Genomic DNA, 11,586 nt, shown 5'->3' with positions numbered 1-11,586 from the left:
TGCATTGTCTCCGTACATGGAGACACTATCCCTTGGGATCACAATTCGTTGTGCGCACTGACAATGTTGCGACAAACTACTTCCAAACTCAGAAGAAGCTGAGTCCAAGGCAAGCACGTTGGCAGGATTCGATATGGTCCTTGAGTATAAACCAGGCAAGACCAATGTTGCGGCCGACGCCTTGAGGCGAAAGGCGGAACTTGCAGCTTTGCTCACATGGGATGACAGTGTGAGCCAACCGACGAGCGATCTTCTTGAACAAGTGTGTGAAGCTTCAAAAAGTAACCCAATAACTCAACAATTGATCACATTGGTGAAGGAAGGAAAGACGCAGAGATTCTGGCTGGAGGATGGTTTGCTCCGCTCCGCGGGCGATCGTCTATATATTCCGCGACAAGATACCTTGAGGAGGCGTTTGATGCACGAGTGTCATGATACTACTTGGGCGGGTCGCCCAGGACAACAGAGGACCTTGGCATTGTTGGAACGTGCATTCTACTGGCCGCAGATGTGTGATGATGTAGATGCTTATGTGCGGACTTGCTTGATTTGCCAACAAGACAAGCTCATCAATCAAAGACCCGGTGGACTACTGGAGCCCCTACCTGTGCCTAGTCGCCCGTGGGAGTGCATAACCATGGATTTCATTGTAAGCTTGTCGAAAGCACAAGGTTGCAGTTCGATTTATGTGGTTGTGGATAGGTTCTCGAAGTATGCTATCTTCGTGCCTGCCCCTGCCACCTGCTAAGCCGCGGATACTGCAAAGTTATTCGTGTGGAACGCAATTAAGCATTGGAGGAATTCCAGAGAGCATCATCAGTGATCATGATGCATGCTTCACTGGCAAGTTTTGGCGAGAAGTGTTTCACTTAATGGGGATGAACTTGCATTTCAGCACAAGTTTCTACCCCCAAACCGACAGATAGACAGAGAGAATAAATGGCATGCTGGAGGAATACCTGCGGCATTTTGTCTGTGCCAACCAAAGGGATTGGGTTGATTTACTTGATGCGGCTCAATTCTGCTACAACCTTCAAAAGAGCGAGTCATCCGGCCATAGTCCATTTGAATTCGCAACTGGACAACAGCCGCAGACTCCGCACTCCCTTGCTGCGCGAGGATGTGGAAAAACACTTTATGCATACCAGTTTGTCAGGAACTGGCAAGATCAGACAGAGTTGGCGAAGGCATATCTAAACAAGGCAACCAAGCGCATGAAGAAATGGGCATATGAGAAGCGTCGCCCAGCAGAATTTTGAGTTGGAGACAAAGTGTTGGCCAAGCTCTTTCCTGACCGCACAACTATCTTTCAGGGCCACCACCAAGGCCTTATTCGCAAGTATGATGGCCCCTTCACCATTATCAAACGTGTAGGAAACTTGGCGTACCGGCTGGACTTGCCAGCAAACTTTCAAGTGCACCCGGTATTCCATATATGCAACCTGAAGCCATTCCACGAAGATGAAGGAGATCCTCAACAGAGCATGCCTCAACGTGCCCCGATCCCGCAGCAAGCTCCTTCAACAGTTAGTGTACCAGACAGAGATCCAGATATCATCATCAACCATTCCAACAACTATCTAGGGGAAGTCAAAAAGTACTTAGTGCAGTGGAAGGGATTGCCAGAATATGAAGCCACCTGGGAGAAAGCCAGCAACATGTTTCAGCATCGACAACTTGTAGAAGGCTACCATGAACAATTGACGTCGAGGACGGCGCCAACTTAGGCGGGGGAGCGTGTTCCGGACCGCCATGTTTTTCACCTTTTTGCTCTGATGTATATACCTCTTTGGCACTCTAGAATGCCCCACAAGGCCTTACGGCCTAAGAACTCCGTGTATTCGGACTCTCTCTCTCCCTCTTGATGTACTTTGCTTTCAAGTATTTATAAAGAAGCTTTTTGCATCCTTGTCTCTTTGCTCTCTTTGTGTTTGGGCATACGCGTACTCTTGCTTCCGCTCGTGCGCGTGTGATGTGTGTTCTTGTGCGCTCAAAAGGCCTGCCTTCGGTGTTTGTGATTGCCCGAAGCTGCGTCACTGGGGCCTTCGCTTTTAAGCCCGTGACAAATTCATTAAAATTGAATAACATAGACCATGGTGATACTGGAGTTCGTGAACTTGGCTGCATTAGACGTGACAGCCAAACATTACATAAAAGGACCAATCAACAACTTGAAGATTTTAGTTTTTCTTAATGATATAAGAAAAAAACCCATCACGGATTGCACATTAATGGCCGGCCTCCGGTAAGGGTGGACAATGGGATGAGTGGCCCGATCGGCCAAGCTAACCCAGCCACCATGGACAGGGTTTGGGTCAAGTTTTTAGCTCCTGACCAGTTAGCTATTGTGTCAAAACCCGGCCCGTTATATACATGAGTTGAGCTCCAGTCAGCTCACTGGCTACTGGGCCGACCCGATGGGTTGAGCCACCTAATTAATTTCTTAGTAGCTGGCTGCATAATAACTTATAATTCTTACTATTTACTTAATTATTACCCAATTAATTGCATTAAATTTATGAAAACTAGAAACATAATTAGTTATGTACATAAGAAGTTGTTAACTATTACTATTTACCTAATTAGTTGCATTGATTTTATGAGAAATAGAATGATAATTAGTTGAGTGCATTAATTTTTTATTTAATTCATTGCTTTTAGTATTTTAAGAATTAATTTATGATCTTCATTCGAAGATAACCTACAAATGAGTTTGGATCAGACTGGACTGACCCAGTGAACATTGGTCCAATGAGCCGGCTTATGGGCTGCTCTTCATTGGCCACTGAACAAGGGACGGAGGTGTGTTACTGCTTTTTTTTTTCGGCGAGGCCCTCTTCCTACAATTTTTCTTTTCTTTTCTTGGTTGAGGCAAAACCACCAGAGGGTAGTTCCATAGTGGAGCTCGCCAGTATCATGATTCCGGCAAGCTCCATTGGCCATTGAACAAGGGATGAAGGCGTGCTGCTGCTTGTTTTCCAGAGAGCCCTCTTCCCCAATTTTTTTTGTCATTGTATCCAACCAAACATGAGAAGTGGAATCATTTGTAAAGATCAACCAAATATACCCTAAGATATAGATGAAAAAGTAGAGCTTAAGAACTTGATTGTGCTTCATGTGACATTCAAACATAACGTAGGATCATGAAGCAATGAGGTCGACATCATATTATCACATTTACTTCCTATTAAGATTATCAAATCAAAGAACAGAGATTAACAAGAACTTAATTAAACTTGGTGGAAATGTACTAAGCGTGGAAAAGAGGTCCCCCCAATTCGAGATAAGGAGACATTGCTGAACTTGAAATGCCCTAACATGGTCCAAAAGCAAAATAATAACTGAGAGTGGCGCATTGCTGTATCACAGCAACAGTTTCTTCCCTTCTGATAGCAAAGACTGCAAGCGAGAGCTTCACCATCCTGAACTACTTGATAAATTGGTACCATGCATTGGAAACCATTTTTGACATCGCAAACTTTTTCACGTTGCACTGGTTTCTTATCATAAATTTTATGTCTAATGAGCAATACGTGCTCTGTAATAGATTACTTTGCATGATTGTTTGAACGGTACATCTTGAAGCACTACATGATGGAATGGTGCTGATGGCAACAAAATAGGACAATGGACTTCAGGAACTTGGTCACGTACACTAAACCATAGTGACAAATGCTAACAACCGTTTTTAAGACTTACCCATTCCCATTGAATTGAGAGCTTTTTTTCTTTTTCTCAGCTTATTATTGAGAACACATCCCCCAAATAAATAATTCAAACAAACATGCAATGTAAGAAAACGTAAGACGAGCACACACACACACATAGAGACAGAGAGAGTAGCTCCTAAAAAGTTTAGGCCCTAAACCATTCTAAACACTTTTTAAAAACATAGTTGCACATGCTTTTTTGCTTAATCTCAACACATATTGATGCATTCATCATTGCTTGCTTAGGATCAATTTGATGAGAAGCCTTGATTTTTATTTCACCAAGTTTGCTGCAATATGAGCTGTCGATCTTCAATAGCTCTAAATGCACATCTAAACATTAAAAATGCATACATGTTTGCTGGATCCAAGAATTGAATCTAGTATGGAAAATTAGATTCAGTGTAGTGTAGGATCCAAATCCAGTGTAGCCATAGTGTCTCACCTATGGAACCTTCTTGGCCACCGACATCTTCCTGCCAGAGATCTTGAGCCACCGATTGTGACCTTCTTGGCCACCGACATCTTCTTCCTGCCAGAGATCTTGAGCTCTAACATCGACAACATCATAGTAAGACCAACCCACCTCTTAAGCTTCGCCATTACTTTGGGGCCTACCCTTTGGGTCACCTTTCATCAGCTGCATCATGATGTTCAACTTGTCGAGGCACCAGTTTGAGAACCTTCAGAGTAAGATGTTCCCAACATATTCCTCCTTGATCTTCGCTTGTGACACGAGTTTGATAACAGCGTTCTTGTTGGATCGTGGTATTGGAGACCCCTCTATCAGACAGATGATCCCTGCAACACATTGGTCAGCGGTTGTTGAAACCTATGATGCATAAATGTTTGAAGAAGCGCTTCAAATGTGAATCCTGTTATTTTAAATTGCAAGCCTGTTGATTTTAAAAATAAGTATTGATGCATGAAAAATGTTATGGGTATTGATTAAAAAATACAACTTATTCTAAAATTCGAGCATGCTGCATTTATTACATGCATTGCAAAAATGTTCTAAGAAAAAAACAAGAAAAGTTACACTAATAATTTTGAGTTTGTCAATTGAGGACAAGCGAGTCAGTCAAATGTGAACCGACAACAGCACCAGTGTAACACCCCAAATATTTAACTCAAAAATTTTGAAATAAATTTTTTTCTCAAATCACAACCGAAATACTTTATTAATCCCTCAGTCAAATAATTTGGGTGGGTCACAAGAGATAAGACAAACTCAATAACATTAGGCAAATTAAAATGTTGCCTTGAAATATTACAAGTCATAAATAATACAATTAATGAATCTTTTAAAGTCAGAGTTCTTTAGGACATCCACAGAAGATATGGTCTCATGACACTATCCGCAGCGATGACCGCAAGTGCCATGATATCTTTATCTATTTTCTGAAAAATAATGATTCAAATGGGGTCAGACTACACCCCATCTGAGTAAGAAGCATAACATCAATATGAATGTGCTTAGTGTCATGTGTACAAGTATATGTACACATTCGAATAATGATATGAAATGATAAAATTCATGTAAGTTCCATGAGATTCGCCCAATACAAAACAACTCATTGTTTAGTACATAAAGAAAAACATTAACGAGAGACACATCATATGAATGAATTTTATAACAATTTGAATATAAGAAAAAACATTATTAAGCTACACATCACATGAAAGAAATTACCTTTATACTATAACAATTGCAATATTAAGGAAAGCATGAATAATCTATGCATCACATAAATGAATCACAGACATATTATAACAAATGCAACATCAAGCATTGTATGTATACTTGAAGACTTTCAAATGTGTTCTTACTTTATGGGTACGCACAGACATTCAACATCATAGCGGACCGAGATCACACGGGGGTCTATTATATTTTTTAAATTAATACCATGTATGACTAGCTGTATAGATATCTAAAGGAGATGGGCCATGACCGAGAGATTATTCCCCAGTGACTAGAACTAGAATTAGGATGCACCATGTAACTTCTGCAGAAGACTTGAATCTACCACCTAGGACGCATTGGAAGTCATGTCCCCCTAACTCCGAGGACTGTGGACTGAGTGAGACGCCTAGCTCTTACAAAAACATAATTGTCTCACAGAGCTTGTACCATCTACCATCTCCAATGTAGACCATGGATCCGGTTACATACACCATCTTTTAGGTGTACCAAGAACCCTGGAAAACCGGTAATATATACAGTTTTTATGTATACCCAGAATCCTGAGAAACCGATAACATATACAGTCTTTCAGGTATACCCAAAATCCCGCAGCTAGGTTATATGTGCATATATTACATTTTGTTTATTTCTTAGTGTGAGTCATGGCACCACAAAGAATTTTTAAAATCCCAACCCACACTTGGGGTGATCTCAGTGTACGCACATACCAAATCAATGCCCAATAGGCACTAACAATAATTCTTCTGAGTCGAGTACTTATACTTGTAGTATTTTAAAACTTCATTTATGAGATAGGGTGTACGTTTCGTACCCCACTGGGCATGCACTCTCATGACATGTCTCAAGTATAACTTATCATAAGTACTTGTATAGCACTATAAAGGTTCTGCGAAACCCCAAGTTCGGTTTTGAGCTTTCACATGATCATGGAATGGCAAATGTTCTTTATTAGACAATTTTTTGGAAGAACAAGCATAAATCAACCGACACAAATCATGTTATAACATTTGCATGCAATCACAATTCAATTTATATGTAAATCAATTAGCATCATAAGTGCCCATATGACACCACAAGGGTTGTGCAAGCTCAATTTCAATTTTATACTATCATGTTCCTATAGTTTTTTTCTTAATTGTGCAATTATAACAAAATCTGCTTTTAACAACATATGGTTTCTGCATTGAACATTGGTTGCAACATTCATATGTCAACTGCTTAAAAAAAAACATGTGCAACATAGATACGTCATTGATATCTCATTCATTTTTCACATTCATCAACACATAACATTATTTTCATAAGCATATAATAAAAATCATCATGCTATTTAAACATATGCATTGCAATAAGTTTTGCCATAACCGATGTATGTTTTCCTACCTACTCCGAGTATGTGCATAATAGTGAATCTCTGATGTAATATATTTTTCACTTTCAGGGAAGTACAATTGTTATTTTCTATACTTCACAAACTCAAGAATGAGATAAACATATATTTTAGGAACAAACAGTGAAATATGCAACATTTGCAAAAGTGTGTCTATGTATACTATGACGGTCAAAACCATCAAAATTTCTATTTTCTTTAGATTAACAAATAGAACAAGAATACATATACAATTGAGGTTTTGTGAATTCGAGCATTTATCATTTATAAGGCCGTACCAAACCTTTTGTCTCTCAAAATATTTTATCATATATATACATATTTTTTTTAAACTATAGTTGGGCTGCGACGAGTCATAAACCTGCTCACAATTTGTGGCAGCCACAACAGTCATAGACCTGCTCACAGTCTGTACTGAACACTTATAAGTGCTTGCATGGCCCATAAAGGGTCTATGGAACCATATGCTCATATGCGCTCATTTCCATCCCATGACAGCCAGACAATAGAATAATCGGTCTTACAACATTTTATCGGGTTTCAATCAGAACGATCACCCCTGCAGAGTGTACAACCATAGTTTGAGCATACTCTAATTTAAAAGAACTCTCTCTCTCTCTCTCTCTCTCTCTCTCTCTCTCTCTCTATATATATATATATATATATATATATATATATTATGGGGCACTGGCTGGCCTCTACCAATCCTATTGCACACCCGTCACTAAGTGAACACCCATCGCCCTTGACACCTGATAGTGTATACCACTAGATTCAAAGAGGTATGCCCGGCTGCGGCAGACCTGTTGTCTGCCATAACTCATGGCCTACAACACATCTGCGTCACCTGTAGTGTCAGTAGCACCAACAACACCTACAATGTCAGCAGTGCCAGCATCACCCGCAGGGAGCAATGCGCTCTGCTGTGCAAGCGGTGTCCAGTACATGGCCCGCCCACCTCAGGTCACACCGAGTCAACCCATATTAGGCTGGGAACAGGTCGACCAACAGGGTCGGGTATGCCCATGGTCGTGAAGGCACCAAGAAACGAGGCTGGGGTCAAGCCGACCCCTGCCCATTCTCCATTTCCTTCTCATCTCTCAATAGATACTCACATTTTTTTTTAAGGCAAGCTGTGGTTAGGCAGACCCCCACCTGTTGCACAACATACCAAATGGGGTTTGAACTTGCAACGTCCCAACACCGGGTGACATGCACTAACAACTCTATCAAACAGGAGAAGCACATGTGGGTGTGTATGACATTAAATAAACTAAATCAGCTACCCATTGTGTGACTCACAACCATGCAAATGGGGCTATTGCAAAAATTATGATTTCTTTGAAATGGTTCAAAACATATGAACCTTACATGCAGCAGTCATACCCATGGATGATGCAAATACAAAAAAAACATATACATATTTCTAAGAATAATGCAAAAGGGACCACGATTATCATGCATGGACTCTAGTTTTTATTACATGTACATTTTGCTGCAGTTTTCATTGAATAAAGACTATATCAAACAGAACTTAATGCAGTACAATAAGTAACATTTGTCTATACCATACTTCTTCACCTTGAGTAGTGGTTTTATTAAGCATGAGTTTGTAACTATCAACTTGCATATGCTTTCATACCCAGAAAAGTAATGTGCTTCTTAACATGATCACGTTGCATGGTTGCAAATAGAAAAGAACGTCCTTTGCAATGTGAGTAAATCAGTATGTGTGACGTCTAATTTCATCAGTATGTCCAAACCTATTTAAAAAAATTGCTATGTGAACCAATCAGTAGGCATGATGTCTAGCTTCATCAGTCTGTTAAAAAAATTGATTCCCACTTTTTTCATATGAACATCTTCAATATGCGTGAATATGTTTCTTTATAAATATGACAATTCAACAACTTATAGAAAAATTTCTATGCACCCAAATCAATAGCATGAACATTTTATATGATGGTGCAGAACCATGTGATAAAAAAAGGAACCAAGTGGTGGGTTCATTCAAAATGTATTTGCATGAACATTCAAAGCAAAAATGAACATGCCCTCTAGGTACCATAAGGATTATATATATATATCAGATATACAAATATAGGTATATTTTAAACAGAAAATGTTGTCTATCACATGGCGATCTGGACTATGTCTATATATAATCTCCCTATTAAGGGCAAATCGACATCTCACGATAGGAGATTCAACCGCAGCCTATGCAACGAGGATCAATTTGATCTCCCATCTGCCCTTTTTATTTTAAATGGACGTATGCATTTTCTTACATGCGTAGGGTGCTGCAGTATACTTGTGCTACAAGGCACCAAATACATGCACAAAGATACTATACTCCTTACCTTAGTTTGGAGAATCGAGCCCACGAACGATTTTGCTTCCTTCCTTCTCGATTGGAGCTCCACGTAAAGTGAGAAAAGAAGATACACACATCAACAATGGGGGTCTTTGGTGGGCTTAGAGAGAGAGAGAGAGCAAAAATCATGGATTCACGATTTGCTAAGATGGCTCCTCCCTATTTTAGCTCCATCTAATTAGGTTTTTTCAAAACTTTTTGAAAAAAAGGTGGAAATGTCTCCCCATACACGATCTCCCTATTTTTTCTAAAGTTCCACTCAACTTCCCATGTTGCCCCTCCTTCTCAATTGAATATTTGTTTTTCCAACTATTTTTTTTTTTTTTGGTATCCTTCCTACTCTTGTGTTGAGGGCTCTCCTAAAAACGTGAAAAATGAGGAAAAGCATCTTTACCTTTTAATATTTTCAGCAAGTGGTAACTTCCCACGTTACCACTTGCTCTTTGAATTGGCAAAAACGTAGGAACTTGCAAAAAGTCGTGTCCACTGGGGGGTTTCAAACCGAGGTTGGACCACAAAGGGGCAACAAACCCCACCACTGCACTAAGTTTTATTTCGTTGCAATTAGTGTATATGTTAAACTATTTATGCATGTCTAAGCCTTTATGCATTTTTGTCAAAAAGAAAACATATTTTTCTCAAAAACGTCTATGTGAGCATGGTGGGATTTGATCCTGCGTCAAATCCCCAAGAGGTAATGAGCCTCTCCACTACGCTACACTCCATGTCTGAATTAATTTAGATAATCTCTTGTTTGGCATTTTCCCCTAAACGGCTTCGCCTTTCCCAAGTGAAATCTCCCGACTTTTCTTACACACCTATGAAACTTTATTAATTGTTCTTCGGTTCTCGAATAGGGACCACAAAGATATTTGGATCCATCAAGATCCAATTACAATCGGGTTGGGTTTCGGATCTCAAATTCGAGTTGGATCTAAAATATACTTTAGATCTTCTGAACTCTCTAACAAGATTTTTGGATCTTGATTCAGTAAGGTATATCACATTCGATCTTTCAATGAAGTTCGCATCTAGTTTGAGCCAGAGTCCGAGTTCAAACCTGAATCCGAGTCACATCCATATTTAAATACATATAAAATGCATACCCGATTATGTATATTATTGATCCTTTCTTTGTTTTTTTGAAAGATGTTTTTGACCTTATTAGTTTTGCATTCAGTAATGGATTCTTTCATGCAAATTTTAATCGGAATCGAGATACGATTAAGCATATGCATGGTTATTTAATTGAAGTTGCACCACACTACAAAGATGAGGATCAATAGCGGCCACTCTTTAACGGTGACATAAAAAGTTTTCGCTATTGATTAAGCAATAAGGGCGACTTTAGATATCTCCATGAATACCTTGGCCCTGAATAAATGTCGTTATTATGGACATGTTTATAACAACACCTTAAGATATCGCCGTTATAGGTATGTTTATAACGGCGACATTACATAGTTGTTACTATGTCGTTGTTATAAACATGCCTATACCGGTGACCTTAGCTATCGCCGTTAGAGGTATGTTTATAACAACGACATTAGATGGCCACTACGAGGATGAGGGCCAGTAGAGGCAACATTTTAACGACGATAATAAAAGTTGCCACGATTGATCAACTACGACACACATGTTGTCGTTATAAACATACCTATAACATTGACTTTATATATCCTGTTAAAGATACGTCTTTAACGGTGGCATTATTTGGCCATTAAATATTGTCGTTAAAATTACTTTAAGGGTAATATTTAACGGTCGATAATGTTTTTGTTAAAGATGAATAACAGCGACATATAAATGTCACTATTATAAGGTTTTACCTTTTAATGGTGATTTTATATATCGCCCTTATATGGTATACTTATAGACACTATAACAACGATATTTATGTAGTTGTTATAGATTACTCTAACGGCGACACAAATGTTGTCGTTATTGAGTTTATAATTAGGGTTTGACTGGTCCGTTTCTCTCTCTCTCTCTCTCTCTCTCTCTCTCTCTCTCTCTCTCTCTCTCTCTCTCTCTCTCTTTGATGATGTCGCCGAACCCCGGCCTCCCTCTCAAAGGTATCTCTCTTCTTTGTCCTCCCCATCTTCTCTTCTCTTCTCTTTCTTCTTCTTCTCTCCTCATTGCCGCAGGTGTCGAACCCAGCCCTGTTAGCCCCAATTGAAATCTTTTTCTTGAATTTGTGTTGTTTAGTTCAAGAGTTGGTAAGTGAGAAGATCTGTACAGTTTTTAGGTTTTTTTTAATTGTTTTGTCGTAAATCTTTGGTTTGTTTGTTCTCAACTCATAAAAACATTCATCAAAAAAACATGATCCAAGAGTCTGATTCCCACTAAATAGAGCATGCTAAACACATCTAACGGTTTAGATCTATCATAAAAAACTTAAAAA

The sequence above is a fragment of the Nuphar pumila genome, chromosome 10 (assembly GCF_984573655.1).
Source record: "Nuphar pumila chromosome 10, dmNupPumi1.hap1.1, whole genome shotgun sequence".
In the NCBI taxonomy this organism is placed as follows: Eukaryota; Viridiplantae; Streptophyta; class Magnoliopsida; order Nymphaeales; family Nymphaeaceae; genus Nuphar; species Nuphar pumila.
The sequence above is the reverse complement of the archived record's forward strand: the minus strand, read 5'-3'. Positions refer to the sequence as shown.